Consider the following 12346-nt stretch of genomic DNA (forward strand, 5'->3'; position numbering starts at 1 on the left):
ACATGGTTACAAAGCATGGATGAGTGAATGAAAGGTATGGGTTCTGGTAAGTCAGTACCCTGTATCAGCAGTAGGAAAATGGCTGTTAAGGGCCTACAATGGCCCCTTAAAAATGCATCACCAGCATGGATAAAGGAAAAGCCACTGTATCCTCTATAAATCCAAAAGTGATTAGATAGCTCCTGTTTCTGCCTGTTAGCTTACTTCATATAGGCCCAGAATGGCACACTCCATGCCCCAACCTCCACTTTCTTTTGACTAGAGGTTGGGGATTATAGGAAAAATGCCTACTTTACAGGACTGTGTAAGGAAATAGGGGATCATATTTCTAGGTACGCTGTGGAAACTGCAAAGTATTAATTATTTATTAACTATTGTTAGCAGTAATTGAGGTGCCATGGAAAACATTAAAAATGATTAAGAGTCTGCTTTCAAGGAGTTTTTATCAAGTACTTCGAGGTACAATACATAAACAAAAAAACGTTAATTAAAATTTGAAAATAGGTTCAACTTTACAATGCAATGTACCAGGTAATCATCAAGTTACCTGTAAACATCTGAGAAGGAATGATACCATAGCCTATAGGTTTTGGTTTATTTGTTTCTAAACAAACATATCAGAACTAACCAACATGAGTGAGTGTGATCCTTTTCAAAGCTGTCACCTTCACTGCCTATAAACATGAAAAAGGTATTGCCAAGGTTTAAAAACTTTTTTGGATTCTATGGGATTCCCTTGTTGTATATAACTTTTAAACACCTAAAGTTGTAATTTTGAAGACAGATTCAATTTCTGGAAAGAACTGAGTATCAGATAGAACCAAGAATAGTGAATACAGAGACTGATACCTAAAGAAATGTCACCACATATTAATGAAATCATTTTATAAAAGACAAATTATTTCTGAAGAGAATTCCAAGAGTGGGTATCCAAAAAATATTTTGATTAAGGCAGTGCCTTGAAATAAGCTACTATTCAATATTCAACGCTGTGAATAAATTCTGATTTATTCTCCAGTTTAAAAAGTCCTGGTTACTTTATATTCAACTCTGTAATTTCATAGGACTTCAGAGGAGGGAGATACGAGAAAGCTTTGCAGTCTAATTTGGACTTGATTTGTTAGCAGATGAAGAGCGTATTTTAGAGAAGTTGAGTGATATGTAAAAAATGATGGTAGGTCACAGAGAACTTTTAGGGCAGTGAAAGTATTCCTTATGATACTATAACGATAGATACATGTCATTATACATTTGTTATAAATCATAGAATGTACATCACCAAGAGTGAACCCTAATATAAACTATGGACTTTAGGTGATAATGATGCATCAATGTAGGTTCATCCATTCTAACAAAAGTACTGCTCTGGTGGGGGATGTTGATAATGGGAGGTGTTGTGTGTGTGTATAGGAGTGGAAGGTATATGGGAATCCTCTGTATCTTTTCCTCATTTACACTCTAAAAAAATAAAGTCTATTAAAAAATGATGGTGGGGAATCACAAGGCATTGATGGGAGGAAAGAATAATTAGAAATCATTCCAGGCAAAGGATAAAAAAGAGTATAAATGAGAGAAGAAGGCAAAGCTCTGGGAAATGAAAGGATTTCAACACAAGGCTCTCCAATAAAACTTTCTGCAATTACGGAAACATTTTATAATCCGTGCTATCCCACATGGCAGCCACTAGCCTCATGTGTGGCTACTGAGCATACAAAATGTGGCTATTATGACTGAAGAAATGATATTTTGTTTTTGTTTCCTTTTAATTAATTTAAATGTAAATAGCCATATGTGTATAGCAGTTACCATTCTAGATAGTGCAGGATGGAGCATGGAGTGAGGGTGCTGTGAAATAGGGATGGAGAGTTACATAGGATATAGCCAGACACTGGAGGATCTTCAGCTAAGTTAGGGAACACTAAATTTATCTCAGGGAACATGAGAAGCCAATGAAAAGATTTAAGAGGGGGAGTAACTCACATAATCAATTTATTTGCTTTTTGGCATCAGGCTACAACAGAAAGGATGGATTAGGGTTGGGATAATGGTTGAGGCAAGGGTGCCAGGGAAGAGGCTATTGGATCATCCAGACAACAGATGTAATATCTAAAAGGGTAGAAATAAAGGCACGGCACTTGAGGGACACTTGGGAAGTGGAGAAAAGGATGGATTGGATGTTAGGAATAAGAGAGGTGGAGGGAGAGATATATGAGACCTGAGGATGATGGACGATGGAACCATTCACTGAAGAACAGCTCTGAGGAGAATGACAAGTTCAGTTAGGGACATGTTGAAGGTGAGGGGCCTGCTAGGCACCCAAGTGGGATGATACACATTTGTGAGCCATGCACATGTGGGTGGCCATGGAAACAATGGGAGGGGATAACACTCTTCAGGGTGAGTCTGAAAGTAAGAAGAGGGACTAGGACAGAACCCCAAAGAATACCAACACCCTGACATGATTCTTCTGTTTTTATATCAGTCTTCTATTCATCCCTGCCTATTGTAGCAAGCCATATTAATCTGCACTTGTCTTTTAAATAAAAAAAACCCAAGCTCACAGTCTCAGTGCTCCATGGCACCCCACAGTATTTGGCAATTTCTCACCACCCAACCCCCCATTTTTAGGAGGCACTGGCATATGAACAGTGTTATTCTAAATTCGGGTTTTTTCATTCAGGACACAATTTCAGAGAAAACAGAGTGAACTCTACTGCAAAAAAGAAAAATTACTGGTGACAGAGACTATATGAGTTAAGCACGTTTTAAAAGAAGTTAATAAGAACACAGTCATCAAAAAAACTCCACAAGGTTTCTCTCTCCTGTAAACAGATTAGCAAACAAATGTCCAGTGCCCTTACTACATTTGGCAAGCCATCAAATAAGCTACTAACAATTAATCACATCACAAAACAAGAAAATACACTGATTTTTTAAAGTGGAAGCATAACACAAACTCTCCTAGCTAAATACAAACAATGATACCATTCCAGCGAATTCAAGTTTGCTTTATCAAGTTTTTACTATGCAAATCATAGCCTTAATGGAGGGTGCCATTGCTCTTATACAGAACTTGTGATCACGCATGGTAAAGGTATATAAGTACCACTCTTAATTATTCAGGTGTATCAGACTGTCAAATGCTCTTATTTGAGGAAGCATAGCTAGTAGATTAACTGAGATACTACTTATTTCACTTTAAATATTCATAAAAGCTAGCAGGCAATCCAAGTGTAAGTCTAGGGACCTTAGGGTCATTCCTATTTCAAGAACCCGACAGGCACTTCTCCATAAATAGATTATGATAGACCCCAAGTTGGGACATTCTTTAATTTAACAGCCTCTTATTAAGCATTTACTAAGTATCAAAATAGAGCTTTCACCATCCTGCTGAGCAGTTTGGACCTTACAGGTATGAAATAAGTCTCAAAGTGTTGGAAGATGAGAGATGGTGGGGTAGTGACAAGATCTCATCTTTGTTTTCAGAAAGAGAACATTGGCAGCAGAACTACAATGCAGAGAGACCAAATTCATGAGCCCAGTTAGAAGATTTACATTAATAGGGATGAAAAAAAGATTAGTCCATGAAATTGGGAAGTGGTGACGGGGATGGAGAGAAAGGGATTAAAGATACTTAGAAGTTGATTGGGAATTGAGAAATAATTTGGAGATTATCGCCTGGGGTGATTGAGTAGATGTTTTTGATCCCAGGGGGTATATCTCTAAAAATATTAATTATTTCTTAGCCTCTATTTGTGGTACTTTCCTAAGAAGTACCTTGGAGGTGTTAAAAACTCATTAGTGGCTTATTTTGGAATTATACTCATTTCTTTATTGAACAGACCTGTCAAGTAGTTAATGATCTGTAAAACTCTTAACTGAACCGGGAAGAGCTCTTTAATTCCTTAAATCAAAGATCCTTTTATTGTATTTTGTAAATTCTGATTTGCTTCTCTAAATGAATTGTATGTATCTTTCAGTGTGTGTTTTCTAGCCCCTGAACTGTGAGGTAAATTTTATTAGTTTTCAATATGATCAAAGGGAAACCAAACCCAACCTGTTAGCTTTCTAAAAATCAACATACTAGAGATTTTAAAAGCTCTTGTGAAACTAAATCAGCAGTTGTCGTGAAGCTGTACTCTATTCCTAAAATGATATTTCTTTTTTTACTTTTATTGCTGCTTCTACTAATAATAATTTTATTACTCTTACTACAACTATTACTATCATCACCACTATTAAAACTAGCTTACTTTCAGTGCTTTTATATATCAAAGCTGTTGCACATATTTTGTGTATTAATTCATTCATTAACTCATTGCTGACAAAAGTATTCACAGCAGCACTCTGAAGAGAATACCAAATTTTCCCCACTTTATTAATGAGAAGATTGAGGCACAGGGAAGAGAAATAACTTCCCAAGCCCCCACAACTATTAAGAGGCAGAGTTGGGATCCAACCCTGTTGTGCCCTATTACTTTGGTGGTCACCAATCAACTATACCTCCCAGCATTCCGGTCCTGGTGGAATGCCTTTTCCCATTGACTCCAAGCTCACCCCATGACTGATTTTGGACACTGAGACATTAGCATGTGTTATGTAAGCAGAGGCTTAATAAGCCACTTTCACACTGGTATTTTCTCAGCTGGCACACTTATTTTGGAGATCCAGCTGCCATGTGCTGAATAGTCTAAGCCAGATGGAGAGGCCACATGAAGGAGAACAGAGACTCTCCAGTCTTGCCCAAGAGCCTACGCCAACAGCCAGCCACGTGAGGGAGTCATCTCTGCCACTGCAGCCACCATTTGATTGTAACTGCATGAAAGACTCCAATCAAGGCCAGCAGAACTACCCATGTGTGTCCAAGCAACCTGCAGAATTGTGAGACATGATAAAAATGGCTGTTTTAACAAAACCCAATTAGTCTGTGCTCTTAACCACTTTGCTATCCTGAGCTACAGTTACCTTCCTAAAAAATCATTACAGATAGCTAGCTAGCTAGCTAGGTCTATATCTCTATGTATCTCACTGAGTATTTCTTTACTGTGTGATTATAGCTACTTACTGTCTTAAATCCATATTTATAAAATGTGTCTTCTCTGTGTGGTATACTACATGACTTATTATCTATCTTAAATAAAAAATATATCCTGGGAATTAAAAACTGATAAACTACCTATCCATTGCCAAGAAAGTTCAGTTTTACCACAAGAACCAATTTGTAGAAAGGATTAGACCTATTTCACTAACTCTGTTAAGAATTTATAACAACAATGTTTACTCATTCAATCATTCAACAAATAGTTAAAATTTATTGCACAAATGTTATGTACCAGTAACCATGCCAAGCAGTTTGCATACATTTGCTCCTCACAACCATAAGGTTGTACGAGGTATGGGGATGTACTAAAAACCATGCTGGAGGTCATGGCTAGTAAGCGTCAGAGCCTGACCAGGCTCAAGTTCATCTAACTTGAGTCCAAGATCTTGCCCCACATTCTGCTGCACTTGGTGCCTCTCTACAGGCAGCAGGCACTAATAAAATCCTAGTTGATTATGGCAGTTAAGGCCTTAGAATCTGACTGAAAGCATTACTGAATATACAGTCTCATTAAAAATGAGTCTCACTCAAAACTCCCATTTCTAGAAATTGAATTCAATGAATACATTGAATTGATGTAGTCTAAAATTGAAGATAAATCTATAGATTATTTTAAAATTAATATACAAACACAAATTAATGTTTAATGCATAAACTTTTTTGTGGGTAAACGTTTGCCTACATGTTAATTTGCAAAGATTTTAAGCCTCTGCTTGGCTAAAGGTAATCCTTCTTAGGCAGGAGTCCTCCTTGGACTATCCTCGTTAAGTTAGGTGCACATCTTAGCTCTCTTGTAATGTATCACAGTGAATTCTAATGTTGTATTCACCAATCTACCTCCTAATTCTCTTCCACCCACACTGGATTGTGTGGACTTTCAGAACAAGACTTATTTATTAAAAATTGATTTTATCATATAGTATCTTTGGTGAAAGAATAAATCCCTGGGTAGAAGGAGGCCTCAAGGCAACATTTCTCCCTTCTCTCCCCAGCAGCCACCCACTGGGTTGCCTTTCCACCTGCCAATGGCTGAGAAAATCTGTTCATTCTATTAAGAGATAATATTAATAATGTAACTTTAAGTAATAATGTAATTTTAAGTAATGGAGAAACTTTAAGTTTTTGTTATTTTAAGTCATTTCTTTCCTTCCAATTTCAAAAAACTTTTGACCTATACAATATGGGTTTAAGGACCAGAAAATGATACATAAAAAAAAGAGAGAGAGAAATTCCTAACACAAAAACTACTATATAAGCTTCTATATTGTTTACATAGTTAAAATCCAAAACGTATCTTGGGAAGAATAAACACCTTACAGTAGAGGTAGAAGTAGTGATGTCTGAACTGACTTAGGAAGGATAAGAACGAGTTGTTTGAGTAGATGTTTATAATCCTTTTCATTATTAGTGGTAGAAAAATAGGGGGTAAAAAGTCTGAGTGAAGTGATTCCTTAGTCTATCGTAAATCGTATGTTGTCAAAAGAACCTTTTATAGATCATTTAATTGTAATCAGAGTAAATCAATCACAGCAAATGCTAAGTATTAATTTTCTTAGGTACTAAGTTAAGTATGAATGAATGGAAAGCACCATGTGGGTGTGTCTTTGATAGACATGGAAATTCAGAATCAGATAGGTCAGAACATTCTGAATTATCACAGTAAAGCTTGAGGGATATTCTAAGAAGGACAGACACACTCCAAGAAATATTAGGTTTTTACAATATATGATTATGCAGAATATTGCTAGGTCATGTAATAAGAAGTCACAGTAATATGGGACAGTTGTAGTTATGTAAGGGTTTCCCTTAATAAGCAACTCTTCTAAGCAACTCTTCTAAGGCAGATCTTCCACCTGAAAGCTAAATGCTAAATACACTGACATTGGCAGAAGGTGAACAAGAATAAATGAACATAAACTTTCTGCAAATCAGAAAGACTTTAAGGAAATTTCCAGCTTAGAATAAATACGTGTTTAATTTGCTTCCAGATTCCCTTATACTTGACTGGTTTTAATCACCGTGACGAAAATTAATAAATGATTTGTCAGTGTTTGGGAGACAGTATAGTCTCCATCTGGTATATTTGAGGACTGTGAAAACATTTTCCAGTACTACCCAGTGACAGAAAACATTGGTAAGGTAAGCTCTTACAGCTGAAATGCAGCAGTTGATTGCCAATGGAAGCTACAGAAAAGGATGATTAATATAAACAGGCTTTTGCCTGTGTTTCACAGCAACATTACATAAAGCAGGGCTATTTCAGGAGACTTTTATATTTTAATTTCCAAGAGTCCATAGGGTAAGGGGTTTTTTTCTTCATCTTGTTTGATCTTTGATATTTAAGACCAACTTCTGTGTTTTGTTTATTTTTTCTTTGCATTGGAAAAAGAACATAAAGCGAGTGACAACACATAATCAGGGCTAATTGGTATTTTTCAGAGAAAAAAAAAGAAAACACCTTTTATGATGAGCCAAATGCAAACATTTTACAAATAGGGTATCTTGCACCAAATAATCATGTCAGGAAAAAAATGGTTATGTTGCATGCATGGAAGTATTTGTTAGTTTCAAATTTAATCACAGCAAGTGGTTTTAATTTATATTTCCCTAAAATTTGGCTATTACACAAAGCAAGCACTTTAAAGGACTGATTGTCTTCTCCCTGAAGGAAAGAAACTGAAAGTTGATTTCAAACTGAAAGGGATAATAGAGACAAAACATTTTAAATAAAAATAAATAAAGGGGGTAGGTAAACCATCCAGTGGCCAGCTTGTTTAATATAAAATTATTTAGTTTCTCTTTTAAAAAAAACTATTTTTTCACTCTAAAAATGATCAGAATGATGCAAGCTAACTATTCTTCCTTAATATACTATCAAATATGTAGGGGTCTCCTTGCTGCACTGTTGGTAAGGGCTGTGTTGCCGAAACAGGTGATGACAGCAGTACTATTTTGTGTTATTTTAGCCGTCACTAGCCTTCCTAGTATTTTTCACCACTCCCACTTGCTGGCAGTATATCATGGCACAGTTTCAACAGAATTCTACTATGAGCTGTGAGCTAACTGGGAAATGTCAACATGTAAAGCCATGTCTAGAATTAACCTGTCTTTAACAAGGGCAAACTCCCACACTCTCTCTTCTCTCTCAAAACTTAATTACAGCAGGAGTACAGCAAAAAGGGGTGGAGAAGATTGGATGAGGAGATGCTAGAGACAATTCTATAACCAAAGATAAGATAATCACACAAAATCCACCATGAGCATTTTGCTATGGAGCTAGAAACTAATATTGTTCGTCTTGTCAGAAAACAAACTCTTCTAATTAAGAACCACATGGCCATCAGAGTAAGACTCTCTATCCCTCCAAAGTGAAAGGATCATGCCCTTCAGCTTATTGTAATGCATGCCACGTCCCCTCTTCTCCGGAACATCTGACTTTAATTGAACAGCTATTGAGATTCCTGCTGTGACACCCTAGAAGTATCATCACACTTTTTAGGCATCAGCCTTGGCTGTGATCTGCCCCATGTCCTCTTTAATGACAAGAGGTCAACATTCTATCTCAAACCAAGTTACACACTATATGATGGCTTCTCTTAGCACTGTTGACCTTCTCACTGCTTGTTGACCTTGAAAAATGACTGGTAACCACCAGACAAATCAGCAAAACTCCTGAAGGTCATGGCCCCTGTGTAACCTAATCAGCATCTCTAAATAATTTGTCAGAATCAAGTTGAGAGTCATACGCTCAAAGGACATTACTGCCTACATTACTTCTCGGGTAAGAAGTGGGTCCATAAGGATATCTGTGGAAAGACTATAGAAATAAAAAAGAAATGTTAAAAAACTTTGGTAAGATTTGAGAAAACAAAGAAATAAAAGGTGGCTTTTAGATTAAAAAAAATTGATTATAGCATTTCCTGGATTCTCAGCAATATGAGAAAATTTCACCAACTAAAAAACAGAGATTTAAGACTCTGGACTATTGTCAATACAAGTGGCCTCTGACAATGCTACTAGCATCCTGGGGATCATAAAATGACATGAAAAAGAGCTCAGATGTTGTCTCATGAGATCACTTCTCATTCAAGCTGTTTGTCCTTTATCTTCTCATAAATTAATGTATTATAAACCCCACCATCAGGGAAAATAAATAGAAGTATTTCTCATTCTTTCTTACACATATATAGTTCAAAGCTACTCATAGTGTTCTAGCACAAAACAAACAACACACAATGTATTTCCAACATAGTTTTCATTGAGGTTTAATTTAAATTCACTATTTAACAACTGTGGATAATGTGAATATGTTGGTGGGTTCCACTAAAACACATAAAGAGATGCTGTTTGATTGTAGGCCATAATGGCATAAATTGTGAATTTTGTTTAAATGACATAAACTCAGTTCAATTAATTTTGAAAATGTGGGCACATACTCTGACAAAATTAAGGTAATTAGCTTATAACTACTACCTAAGAACTGTTGAGTTCCAGATCTATTATCTAGATTTGATCTCTCTATGGCTCAGAGCCAGCTTTTAAATGATCTCCTGGACAGTTCCACCTGAATGTCTCTTGAGCACCTAAATCTCAATCTGACCAGAACAGAATCTCTCATCTCTCTTCCCAGCCCCACCACCAACCTCCTCCTCCTTTGGCTCCCCCCATCCATCCTACACACAATAATGCAAATCAGAAGCTTCACCTTCAACCTAGAAGCCCTCTAAATCGTGGGATTTCTCACACCTTGATTTCTCTTAAATCTCTTCCTTTCTCTGTTTCTACTGTCTTTATCAAATGTCAGGCCTTCCTTATTTCTGAGTGGACTTGAACAATATCCTCCACTATGGCTCTTTCTGCTTCAAGCTTCTCTTCACTCTTCTTGCATATCTGATATTGATGTTCCACTGCCTCATTGATTGCCCACTACTCATAAGAAAAGATTCACCTAAACCCCATCTTTTTGTCCAGGACTTCATCTCCAATATTCAACCCCCTCCCTTGGTGTATCTCCTGTTTTCTGACCCTAGAAAAGTAACTGCATATCTTGTTTGACCCTGGCCTTCTGGACACCAAGGGTCAGAATGCCCCACATTCCTATCTGCCTTTTGAATGCCACTTGGGCAACTCTAAACAGAGAGAAGCCTCTTTTCCACAATTTGTTATTTATATCCTGTTTCTTACAATAATTTTGTACATATGTATTCCTTTTCCCACCAAAATGTAAGCTCCTCAAAAAACAGAATCTATGTATTATTCACATTTTGGTCCTTAGCATCTATCACAATGCATAGTGCACAGAAGGCAACTTAGTAATGTTGAATATAGTAAATAAAGAAATGTAGCAATAAAGCACTGAAAGATGCTTCAGTTCTTGGATTCAGAGCTATATAAATAAGACATAAACTATAGAGGCAAACTAATGGCATTATGGTTTGACTAGTCCCTAGTCAAACATTAGTGAAATATTATTTATAAAGAAAATAATTAAGTTCCTGGCAAAAATAATGCTAATTATATAAAAGCCAAGAGGTACCTTGTATTGTACCATTAGTAGAAAAGATTAAAAATATTTACAGACAAAGGTGAAGTTTTGGAAAATGAAGATTTCATTTTCAGTAACAACCTGACTAAAAGCAAATTAAATGTTCTCATCTGAAAAACTGAAACTGGCATCACAATCTTATTGCTTTTTGCCATTTCATGATTATAAGTGTTTTCAGGGTCTGAGATGTGTGATTTAGCATCACTTGTGTGTATGAACAATCTGCATTGTTCAAGGCACTAGACTTTGGGGAAGAGACAAAGGCTCCTTATGTGACTGTGATGCAGAAGTACACTCTCTAAAAAGGAATATAAAATGCAAAGCCCCATAAGTTCCTTAGGTTAGGCCAGCTTCCTTAGTGTATAAGATTTACTATAAAGATTGAGCTAAAAAAGTTGCAAAAAATCTTAACATCAGTATAGCAGATGTTAGACATACTTTGAGCTCCAGATGTCCACAAACAGCCTTGCTACACTTAGTCAGACCCGTGGGTCACCCACCCTAGAATCACATGTCTTTACAGAGATCAAGGGATGATTGTGGGATGCCATGGTTTTCCTCCAAAATGCCAAGCTCAACATGATAAGCAACTATTTCTCAAACATCCCCAGTTTCCTAAATAACTTACTGAAAAGCTATCATCCTCAAGTTGATTTAAATCCTTCCTGAAAAACAAAATTTACTACAGACTCCCGATCTGGACCTAGGGAATTGGCTGGACTTGAATCAGAATTGTTTTCAGAATTGCAGGATGAGAAAGCCCAACACAGAGGAGTTTAAAGAGAGGATTTCACCAAGGGCAGGGAAATATTGTCCACAATAATTGTGTAAATCTAGAGCCATTTTTAGAAATAACCTTCAATTTAATATAAATAAATTTCATACTTTCTCATTGTAGATGATCAGAAACCAACACAACTGTAAAAGTAGAAAAAAATGCAGAAGCTATAACTTTGTCACACATCTTTATTACCTTTAAAATAACTAATGAAAAACATTCACACACACATACAAAAAAACCCCACCAAATGGTGGGGAAGAAAAAGAAGCTGTAAAGGGAAAAGCCAAAAGATCCTTTTAAGTGTAAGACACATAAATTTTTCTTTCTCTCTCTCTTTTTTAACTACCCTCCTCTGTGAAAAAGGTTTTATGTGATCAGTCAGAACTTCTAGATAGTAACTAAACAGAGAAAAAAAGACATTAAAAAGAGATAGAGTCCAACCATAGACACCAAAACAGAGTTCATGGTCTTCCTATTGCTCCTAGAAATAATTATCTCAAGAAGAAAAGAAGATACATGATCAGTTTTATAACCTCAGATGCCAGTCTTCTCTAAATCTTAAACCAAAACTATTTACTAAATCCACTTTGCCATTAGGTATAATATCTTACTTTAAAGTGCTTTGGAGTGAGATTTAAACAGCTATTTCCGTGTTAAAAATTAGTGAATTGCTTATTAGATTATATCTTCATTAGATTTCTTTATCCATGCTTAAACATAATATATTTATTGAGCCATCTTTTTTAGTAAAAACTCCTAATCCAGTTTTAGAAGTACTGAATGAATTCTAAGTATATTTTAACTTTTGTATGAATACTTGCTAAGAGATATATCAAACTGACATTGAAATAATATATTACTCTGGGGTCAGGATTTCATAATGGCATTTCCTAAGTCCCAGCAATTCCTGTATCTACTG

At 36.1% G+C, this 12346-nt stretch overlaps 1 protein-coding gene across 15 annotated transcripts in view; it reads right to left on the minus strand.

Moving 5' to 3' along the window:
* The window catches only part of SLC25A21 (solute carrier family 25 member 21), a 481661-nt gene that overhangs the window by 214618 nt on the left and 254697 nt on the right, over positions 1 to 12346 (minus strand). The window lies entirely within an intron of this gene.

This window comes from Panthera onca, chromosome B3 (genome assembly GCF_046562875.1).
Source record: "Panthera onca isolate mPanOnc1 chromosome B3, mPanOnc1 haplotype 2, whole genome shotgun sequence".
Lineage (NCBI taxonomy): Eukaryota > Metazoa > Chordata > Mammalia > Carnivora > Felidae > Panthera > Panthera onca.